We start from the raw sequence: 12,119 nt of genomic DNA, 5'->3' as shown, positions 1-12,119 counted from the left end.
AGGGTCAGGACTGTTTAATAGAATAAAAAAACCATCAGCAATGGAACATTTCGACATACTCCGCTCAGCTTTGAGCGGTCGATTGAATTCAGGCCAAGTCTGAAAGCAAACTGTGAGAAGCATATAGTTGCTGATTGGGCACCGTGGAGTCATCCCTCAATATATAGGATCATAAATTCTCTCCTCTTGAGAGGTCATTGTTCAGACGGTGCCAGTCAAGATGGCACTTTTAATTTCAGTCCTCTTGGCCGGATGAACAGATGGCCTTACCTCGCCCTCGTCCGTGATCACCTCCAACGTGATGACCGTATCAGCTCGATCATATCAATCATGACGGATCAACATGTAACTGGAACCACAGACAAAAATATGAAATAAAGAAAGTGGAAATACTTTTCTGTAAGGTCAGCATAAACTAGAGACTTACTTTAGGCATTAGGGAAGAGAAGATTGCTTCAATAAATCACATTTTGAAACACAATTTCCTTTGTGATCGTCAACAACTACAGTACACTCTGTATGAGTTTCAGCCTTCAGTCCCTAAATTCTTACTCACATGAGTCTGCTAACATTGTGAACTGGTGTCCTTGTATTGATTCAGAACTAAATAAATGACCTCCTGCTTCTGGTCTCCCATTAAACATAATAACAATTATATATGAATGTGTATGAATGAACTTGCATTTACCTTTAGACTTTGCCTAGTCTGTTATTTGTCTTCTCCTGCTCACTTGTTTTATGTTCAGTTTTCAGAACCATCAGGCTGTTTATACACTAAATACTAAACCCTTCTTAGTTCCTATTAGATATTCATTTATTCATTCATTGTCTACCGTTTTATCCCGGAGTCAGGGTTGCGGGGAGACTGGGGTCTATCCCAGTATCATAGGGCGAGAGGCACGGGACACCCTGGACAGGACGCCAGTCTGTCGCAGGGCACACAAAGACAGACAACCATTCACACATGCTCTCATACCTACGGACAATTTCTCAATCTATTGAATATTAAATTGCTAATCAGATTCAAGTCTCATTAGAAATAAAAATCAGTTCATTGGGGATCAATATAGTAAAAAAAATAATAATAAGTGTAAAGAAAAGTGGATCAATATAGAAAACAAAATTGGTCCTGGGTCAGTTATAAACTTTTTTTTTTCCTATCTTGTTAAGTCGTTGCATGTTTTTGTGCATCAAACTTTACTGTGTGATAAAAATACACTACTCCAAACCGTATAGACCAGCTGCCGTGAGTAACCCTCCGACCCTTGCATATACATATTTGATTGAAATCTCCGTCAACATCAAACTTAACTCGGAACAAACTTCATGAAAAAAAAAAAATCTTTGGCACGTTTATGTTAAATAAACACAGAAGCTCAGAGGTGCTTCAAATAATAATGAAGCAAGAGTGCATTGTCTTGTTGTCTCTCTATTAAGTCATTGGAGCTATTTGCTGACTTGGAACGTGTTGTTGGTTTTGGGGAGCATCTTCAGGACAACACAATAATGTGACGATCATATGACTCACAAACATAACACAAGAATCTTCATGTCTGAATACACTTCACCAGCTATGATGTCAACATGTTTCTGAGTGCCCTCTTGTTGTGCGTAATGACTATACCTTGGAGATATCAACGCTCGTTTGAGATATAATTCAGAAGCAGCCTTGAAGCAATGTTGAGTTGTGCAATACAATGAAGGGATGAGTCATTTGAGGGTTTATTAAGAGCTGACTACTGAACATCTACTGAACCAGTGAGTAAAAGGAAAGAAAATCAAAGGAAAAGTGAAACAGAACCGGAAAAAACAAAGGTGAAAACACAAGTAGTACAAGCTTTAAGATCCTTGATAACAAGACTGAAGCAACAACATCACCGACCCAGGAAGTCCTTTGATCTGGCACAAAGGTCTGGACTCAGGTGCTTGAAGAAGGATGTCAGTTCTTGACACAGATGAGTTCCGGGCAAGTGCTTTTAGACAAGCTCAAGGGGAATAATAATTAAAAAAAAAAGACAGGAAGTATAAGGCCAAAATTAAAGTGCAACATGCAACGTTACAACATGGTTGAAGTAGAATAAACATGTCACTTACAAATGTACCATGTAACAAAGCCGCCAGGCTGAAATCCACTTCCAGCCCAGGTGCATGTCATGTCAGTGGAAAAAAGCAAAATACTTCAACAGTAAAGCCTATAACTTTATTTATAGTCATCATCTACAAACAGCACAGACAACAGTCTGCCCTGAAATGTCTGTACACCTAACTATAATTTATCTCGATTTGTGTTTAGTAATTTTAGTTTGTGGGCAAAAGGCTGTCTTCAAAAGGGTGATGCCACCAAGCTAGCCACAAAGTCACTCTCCTTCCCTGCCATTTAAATCTCCCTCCCTAATCACTGCATGTACAATATCAGATTACAAAAGTTAGCAATGTTTTGTTTGTTTAGTTGAGTATTCAGGCCATGAGTTTTCCTCCTGCCATCACTAAACCAGCAGACACTGGTTTATCGAAACAAACATCACTCAATTAGTAGTTATCAACCTGGGCCAAAGTCCATCCATGCAAATCCACACCTACGGACGACATGGCAAAATCTCATTTTACTCTGGTTTCATTTTATGCAGTCAAAGTGCCCTCGAGCTAACAGGCATGGGGCGAACATGCAAACACAAAGCTATTCTTGTGCCATGTTTGTCACTGCTTCCTGATTTTATGCTTCAGAAACAGGTGGGAAATGTCCAAAATTGCTGTTTAGCCACCGGGTGTTTTTAGATAGCATCAGAAAAAAGAGTCTTTTTCTTCTTTCCCAGCTTTTTAAATTGATGATTTTTTTTTAAGAGTGGAGCAGGCTGGAGACCCAGAAGCAGAGGTAAACAAACTAAGGTGGGCTAAGTCCAAAAAAAATAATAAATATATTAATATAGAATATTATTTAAACCCCGCTAACAAAATTATATCCACAGCAAGAAAAATCAAAACTACAAGAAATTTGGAAAAAACAGCTGATCTAAAATAAATGGGGGGAAAACTTGGGTTGGTATAAATCCAATAAAAGCCGAAGGCAAAGGTAACCAGCAACTATCTTTCTTCGGGTACATGAGCCTCAAAATAGGATTTAGCCAAATTATGTTTAGCCAGAACCTTGTGTCATGTATAGGAAGAAGTTAATTTACACAAAACAATGATTCAAATTGGTTCTTGTCTGTCCATTTTAGAGGATATGAGGGTTCACATAAAGTTTATATCTAGCAAAAGAGTGTTTTTTGTGAGGATTATTACGTGGGCTAAATCCTTTTTTCAACAAGTTCTCAACTATAGTGGCATAAATGGAATAAACTAACCAATATCACTTCAAGATGGAAAATAGTTAACAGGAATTCATTGTTTTTATCCCCAAATTCCATTTGTAGATTTGGATTGCCATCTATGCCCTACTTTAAAGTTTAGAAAGAATGAATTCCTCCAAATCAGGCCAGCATGAACCACGTCAATTTTAATCATATCGCATAAGTGTCTTTATCTGTTACCGACAGCTTCTTTAATCCTTCTGTCGATCAGGGATTTCCAACGTATAATTATATTCCTCTTGAGAAGTGCCTTGAAATAAAATGTCTCAACTCGTAGGAGAGGTGAAAATGTTAGATTTAAGAGCTTGAATGCTTGATGTACATGCTGTTAGAACATATCGTGTAAACGCCGTCAAGATCAGTTGTATTTATTTTACTTCAATTTTTCTTCAGCCGTTTTTTTTTAATTATCTGTTTTCTGTGCATTTTATAGCTGTGCAAGTTTTTTTTTATTCAATTCTCACCTTCATCTTACTGATTGTCACGACCCTACGGTGTATTTCGCTTTATTTCCCCAAGTCAAACAATTATATTTTACACATTTTAAATTCACAATGAGCTTTTTTTAAATAGATTATATCATGTAGTAGCTGAATCTTCCCCACAACTGAGTTGAAGTCACTTGAATCAGATAAATGTAATATAATTGTAGTGAGAGGATACATGTTTTATTTAACTGGGCACCCCCAGACTTCAACCTATGGAGAGGCTCTACCAAAGCCAAGTATCCATAACAGGGAAGGTATCAAGGGATCTTTAATGAATTCTAGTAAGCATTCACTAAAAGGTGATTGAATCCGTCATTTTTCCTCCCTTTAAAGACGGTTTCCAGCTCCATTTAAATCTCCGCCTTTGATCAATCATAACAACATCTGCTGTGTTCAGGGACGGGGAACGTCTCATCTTAACAGCATGATCAGAGGAGCTCCGATAACTATAAAAATACATATTTTATCAAAACATTTCTGTAGCACTCCGCAGGGATCCAATATCAATTTAAAAATCACTTCGAAGTGAGCATTTTACGGGCTTCTTAAGGTGTCAAATGTAATCACCAGAAACACCAAAGTGCCCCAAACATTGAAGCTCATTTGAGCCGTCAAGAGTTTAAGAGGCGAAGGGTTTAATCAAATTTGTATTCTAGCTCAGTTTAGGAAAATTCAGTAAATAAATGTGGCCCGGTTCATGGGCCATCAGATTTAACGGGACGGCCCAGACTTTACTCATGTTCGGGTTTCTCTTACCGGTGGAAAATGTCCCCCTAATGCTCTAATCAGATGCCCAAGCTACTGAATACTCCTAACGTGAGGAGTCGGTCACTAAGGTATAGCCCAGACACAGTTTTAAATAAACTGGTTTCAGCCGCTTTTACTCGCAAACTTGTTTTTTCAGTCACTACCCACAACTTCAAGGTAAGGATAGAGATGTAGAACAACCATAATTTCGACCAAGAACCAGACAGAGATTTGGAGTTGCTGGTTTTCATTCCTACCGTTTGACTGAACTTCACGGTCTGATGGAACCAATAAAACCACATCATCTGCAGTGACCTGTCCTAAAACCAACACATTTTGACCTCCAGTTGTGACCGTTGTCTCCCAACACCGAGGTACAAGCTAGCCTTTTACGGTTAGCAACAAGTGGTTCAGTACACTAAGGCTTCAAATCAGAATCAGAACTTTTATTGGCAGTTTCGTCAACACACCGTGGGAATTTTTTGTGGTGTCAGTACAGAATAAGAGAATGAAATAACACACAAAATAAGAAGGAAGAACCAAGCACCAAGGCAGCCATTCTGCAGCGCCTAATGGGAAAGTTAAAGAAAAAGTTAGATTGTTTTTTGCCTTTACATGGACATTTTAAGGTCTAATGAGTCCCAAGAGCCAGTAGGTGGACATCCAGAAAACAAGGGACGTCATAAATTATAAGTGATCTCCTGAGAAAAGCCCTTTCATGTGTACATTCATTTACATTAACATTATTGATTAGCTTTTAAAAATCTGCCCAAGACAATGTGTTGAAAAAGTGCTTTGTGCTGGCAACAATACCAACAACCCACAAGATGTATCGATCCGTGTGTGTGTGTGGGACTGAAGGAGTCAAAATAAAGCAGCATCCGAAGCAGCAAAGTAAAATCGGCTCCTCGGAATATCATAGTTATGACTAATTAACCCATTTAACCACAGACGTTTCATGTCAAGCAGTGAAAAAAATAAAAGACGAGACACCCAATTAAATTAGTCATGTTTTGGTTTTGGTTGATCTGTTTGTTGGTCATAGTTCATATTGATTTAATTTTCATATTTTCATATTGAAAATACAATTTCTGTCTTTACAAAACTAGAATATTGTCTATGTAAAGAATATTCTTCCACCTCTATTCCTCCTTGTAGGAGGAGAGCGTTGAACAGCTTTGATTCGAGCCCTTAGGCCAACAACATCGTAGAACAGAAGACGAGCCCCGTTGGTACATGTTTTAAATCACAGCCATGTAAATAATCAATAACATCAGCTCGAAGGCACAGTTGTAGAGTGTTCTTGAAAATAAAACATTTCAAAAACAGAAGGAAAAGTCTTATATTGAAACACAAACGACTGGTGTAAAGTGAGAGAGCTTCAAAGAGCATGTGATTGTTTGTGAAACAAAATGCTAAAAGCTGTAGTTCATCAGGTGTCCACTTGAGGAGGATCGAATTGCTGCATTGGGGCTTGGTTCTGTTTTTCTATTGCTTATGTTGGGTGTTATTTTATTTCATTCTTTTATTCTGTAATGACACCACAAAATACTCCGACTGTTTATAACACTGGCAATAGATGCACGATGTATGTTGGAATTTCACTGCAATATTATATATATGTTTTAATCACTATCTCTTTCTATTCCAGTCATAATGTATAAACTTTTTCATTAATTCCTATTCTGCTTATATTCTGACACGATTTGTGAAAACATTCTTTTTAAAGTGCTTCTTCTTCACTTGTATTTATTATTGTACATATGTATATATGCAAGTATACTTTCAATTATCTCTGCACTTCATAACTTTGTCTGAGTCAAATGCAAACTAAATTTAGTTCTATATACACCCTGTGAATACTTGAATGGCAATAAAGGATGACTAGTCTTAGTAATAAAAGTCTCCGGTTGTGATTCTGAAGTTAGCTACAAATTTAGCCACCGTAGCCTCGACTATATTGACATGGTTTTATTCACCCAGTCAAAATAAAACCCACAAAAAAATGCCACCACAGTCAGGAATATTGAAAAATAAATAATACTAATAATAAGACACCGTACTTATATGGCCACAACAACGCATTCACTTCAAAACTGTTTTACAGGAAAAGAAACACATTTAAAACCTTAAAAGTTGTGTTAAGTAAATGACATGTCGCAAAATCCTCAAACAATCAATGTTAATTCCAGGTTTTGAGGCAGAACGCTAAGGGGGGTGAATACTTTTTGCAAGGCACTGTATCAGTGGCTAACTTCCACCTACTCCACCTCCATTCATATACAGTCATGTTAGAGGCCTCACCAAGTGTTCCTTGCACAGACTGTTGGCTCTATCAAACTCTCATCTGAGTGCAGCGATGAGTAAATCCACCGCAGGCTGCCGATGACCTGTTCACAGTCCTGTTTCCACACCTTTCGTCAAGAGGAGGCCTGCGGCTGCCTTGGCATCCGGGGTGGTGTTTGGTAACTGAGAAACTCATCGTTGATTGAGTCTAAACACATCGTCACTGGCTCTGAAATCGTGATTCCAGACTCCTTTTTTTTTAATAATCTTCCAAAAATAATATCACTCCTGACTGTACATTGATTGTACATCAATTCCCTCCAGTGTACGGAGATATTCCTTCCATTGATTTCCGAAGAGCCTGTGCCTTAAGAAAGCTCAGTTGAATTAAGGTTTCATCATGCAATGTGGTTGAGCCATTCAAAGTCTTGGCAACGCAGTGTGAATAACACAGCTGTCATAGCCGCCACAGATTTCCTTAGAGAAGAGACTTGATCCAGCATCGAGTGAAAATGCAGTCGTTTGGTTAACCAAAAAATACAGAAGCTATTAGTGTCAGGTAAAAAAATAATTAATCAATACAAAACTTTGATAAGAGGGGTAAGCCACTGTTAAATATCCTGAAATTGCATTAGAGGCATTTCAGTTAGAGTGCTGGACTGTTAAATGGGCCGGGGAGGAAGTAGAGCACGATTATTCAGCCTTACATTCTGGATGGAGTTGAAGGCAAAAAGAAGCTGGAAATACATTCAGAAAAAGGAAACCAACTGACACCCAGACCATATGTTTAAACTTCCAACCGTCAGTGATATAAAAGAGAGATTCAGGACACATCTGTTAAGCCAATGAATTAAGCAAAACACATCTGTAACAGTTTTAGATCCTCGGTAAAACTATTATACACATGTATGAGTTTCATAGATATTTTCCTAATTGTTAGGTTTATATTTATAGTTTATTTGTTAAATACCGTTAATTGTACACCCTGATTAATATTCAACTTTTGTTTTGCATCAATCATATACTTTCAATTGCATATTTTGAACACTCTCAGGGGTCAAAAAAAAAAGGTGTCTTTTTGTATCTTGTGTTGCCTCTAGGTCAAGGTCAACGACCTCCACAACTGCATTTGTATTTATGGAAGCCAGGGAGACTTTAATCAAATTAAATATAAACTGTAATCAAAGAATTTCCAACTGTTATCAAACAATTTTCAATTTTAATCAAAACATTTTAAACTGTAATCCAACAATTTCCAACTTTTATCAAACATTTTTTAACATTTATCAAACCATTTTCAACTGTAATCGAACCCTTTTAAACTGTTATCATACAATGTTTAACTGTAATATAACAATTTTAAACTACAGTAAAACTTTTCTGCACTGTAGTCAAACCTATTTGAACTATAATCAAATAATTTTTAACTTCTTTCAAACAAGATGTTTTTGTTTTTTTTTTAGAACTAAAGCATTTTCTTTACATATGTTTTTGGCAGTTAAATGTCACCCACTATAAAAACTTCTCATACAACACTTTCACAGAATCTTTTTTTTTTTTCAGATTTAGGATGAATATTACTTTGACCCTTGAGTCGTCTCTGGGTCAAGGTGATTGACCTCCACCACTGCCTAATTATCTATGGAAGCCAGGGAGGTCATTCATCTTGCCCCAGAGATAACACAAGGGTTTTGCTATTTAATAAGCAATAAACATGCTATTGGTCCTTAGATTTTATTTTTAGTTTTGTTTTGCATTACAATTATAAGAATGTGTTGTTCATAACTCGTTCAAATCCACTCCTTACATCCACTCAAGATAAAAAACATGAAAAATATGAATTACTGCTAATCAATACCTCATTATTTATAGCAATAGCAAGCACAACTTTTGCATACCTCATTTGTCTACATCTTTTCTACCAACATGATTAATAGCTTGATTTATATGTTTTCTTGGAACTCCTTTGATCCGATTGTTAATTAAAGCCAGACAAAAAAAAAACCTAGAATTTCGTTCGATTGTCGTTTGAGAGGCACAGAGAACACACATTGGCGGCCATGCATTGATTCCATGTTTGAGCCTCATTAATATAAAGTGATTATACAGCAATGCAAACAAGTCCATTGAGTCAACTAGAGGTATGTTAAGTCAAAATACACACACACAAAAAAAGAAATAATTTAAAAAAAGTTAAAGTTAGGTGGGTTTTATTAACTTATACTTAATACTTAATTTGAATATAATAACAATATAAAAATGGAAGTAATGAAAACACTTTTAGAGTATTTCCTGTCAACTTTGCGGTTCAAAAATTGCGCTGTTCAATTTTTCCTAGCGGAATCGGCAAAAGACAAGAGGATCACAGAATCGGTGGGATGGTTTTAATGCATCCAATGACCCTCTCTATAACGTCAGAATACCATCCCAACACTAACGAAATACTCGATTACATGAAGTGTATTCATACATATTTCTACACATTTATGCTTCAACACTATACTTAAGAAAAAATATTATTTCCATAATAGAACGTAAACAAAAGGATTCAAGTTTTGTGGGATTCAACTTTTTAATAATGATTTTTTATTTTTTACAAAAAAAAACAATATTCTTCATGAGGTCATGCTTTTGCTTAAAACCATTTTTGGCAGCAAAAACCTTCAGATCTAATAGTAACTATTTGCCCTGCACCTGTTTTAATATAACATGGTGAGCATAATCAAGTGTAGCAAAAGTAATTAAGACATGGCACCAATAACAACATGATGTATGTCATTGTTTGGTTTCCATTATTAAATGGTTATACATCATTTCCCTTTTTTTTTCATCAGGGAACACTGAAGAGTTTATGGATTTATCTGGAAGATGATCTATATCATGACTCTCGATCTGATCGGTAGTCGATACATGTGACTCCTGTGACTGCCAAAGCAAACTTAATTAAGTTTCTCCTGTGAAATTATGCCTGTTACCTAAAGGTCAAATCCTCACCTCATAATGTCAGGACAATTTACCAATTGATCACATGACTGACACCAAGGTCTCCGGAGATAAACATCACTGTTAGTAAAACCTCCAGACTGTTATTCCCTGCTCAGGAAATTGTAGTTGAGAAAGTGTACAAACAGGATGTGACGGAATGACAACTAGATAGCATCATTTATTTTTAATTACTTCGTGTTGGTTAACATAATATCCAATGAAGTCCCAGAAGCTGAGAAGTCAGGTCACATTATTACAGAACCTACAGGGAATCTGACCTAGATGGGCTCCGGCAACTTTCTTTTGTGTGTTCCTCAAGCACACGTCAACAAAAGACAAAACATTATTCCCATGGACATTCGATGTCAGGTCCAATACCGATTTGGGGGCACCTTAATTAGTACGTGGGAGTACTTAAGTTAAGTCTTGCGCTCACATGAAACTCCAACTTACGCATTGATTGTGTTTATTTAAAGATTTAAGATGCTGGTTCATATATTTTTAATTTTAATTTATTTACAACGAAACTCTTGTGGGTTTTAAGATGTAGTTTGTGTTTGTTTTATGGAATTGAATTCCGGTCTTCTGCACACACACATGTGCCCCATTGCTTTTTTAATGGCGTGTCAAGGTTGTATCCATATTTATCTATATAAAAAACTATTAAAAAAATGTAACCCTAACTTGGACGCAAAAAGAAACGTATTTCTTCGGTCATATATCTTCACTTGTTCTTCCCGGACACCATCTGAAGTTCCTCTAAAGTTTGTCACCATAGAAAAGAGTAGAAAATGTGTCTTTTGGCTCAGCTCTTTCTTCCCCAAAACAAAGACGTCATGACTGAGAATGCTACACTTAACTTTCAATTGACCCCACTTGCGTAGCCTCACTATACTTGACAGGATGTATGACCCATTTCTAGCTGAGAACCATGGTCTTGGATTTATAGTTTATGATTTGCAAGTTCACCCCCGGGAAAAAATGTAAAGTTCTGCAAGGAAGCCAACCACACCACATCATGTGCAAAAATTGCTGAGGTCACTCAAAAAGTAACATTAAGATGGGTATGATATGAACATTTATTGCAGTTGTGAGACACTTTTAATGGAAAATTTGATTAAAAATTTTACATTCAAATCTCTGGACAAATTAACCTCAAGTCTGAAACACGAATACTTGACACATCCGAGAGTACCTTGAGCATCAGTGTGCGTTTGATTCAGGAATATGATGGTTCATTTAAAAAATAATTAGCACACAATGTAATCCCGGTTATAAAGGACATCTAAGATAGATAATACTGCCTTCACATCCTTTACCGAACAATTAAAGGATTTGAATAATTTGCTTCAGAGAGTTTTTTCATTGTTCATTTTCTTGGACGATCCTGGAGAGAGAGAGAGAGCGAGAAAGAGAGAGAGAGAGAAGCCTGAATCAGCAGATCTGGAGCAGGCCGTCAGTTAGATAAGCCTGTGCTTTCACCGGCATTAGCGAAGAACAAAACATGCTCGTTTAAGTCCTGGATGAATGCGGGCCCCGGGAAGATTTCCGATCCCAAAAAAAGAACGTGAGAAGCTATTGTGGAAACCGGGCGACACATATTCTTTGCTCATGTCAACCATCCTCGTAAGAGGTAAAAGATCGGACGCTTAGACATGTCACTTCATGTAACGACACGTCAAAGAAAATTAAATATGGAGGACGATTCAAAGACGTAGATCTATTTCCATCATTAAACGGCCTGGCAGGAGTTAAAGGACAAGAAAAATAATAAACCCCTGAAGGAGAGAAAAAGAGCAGTGATTTCATGCTCACTCTTCCAAACTATAAATGAATGTATGCAAATGAAACAAGGATTACATAAATGGTTTCGAAAGCATTTCCTTGGAAAAACAATTTTACAATTCAACACAGCTGCAATAATAGGCTCCGGAAAAAATGTAGATGTCTTTTTCTTTTTTTTTTCCTTCCCGGCTTGAGATGATACGAGTGTAGTCTAATTAAATTTTCATGTTCCCCCAATCTGCATTAAACAAAAAAATAATGATGAAAACAAGGAGCAGAGAAATTAAGGTGTCACAGTTTTACCACTTCATGCTCAACAATCCTGTTTTGAAGAGGACGAGGTGAAGAGTTCTCACCAGGCCAGGTATTAGTGTATATACCCTGGAGGGAAAAAACAGATAAGGTATTGAAGTTTTCATTTTACCATTGAGGAAAATGTGTATATATACTGTATGTTAGGTTAGGTTAGGTAGAACTT

Source organism: Callionymus lyra, chromosome 5 (assembly GCF_982586985.1).
Source record: "Callionymus lyra chromosome 5, fCalLyr1.hap1.1, whole genome shotgun sequence".
NCBI lineage: Eukaryota > Metazoa > Chordata > Actinopteri > Syngnathiformes > Callionymidae > Callionymus > Callionymus lyra.
The sequence above is the reverse complement of the archived record's forward strand: the minus strand, read 5'-3'. Positions refer to the sequence as shown.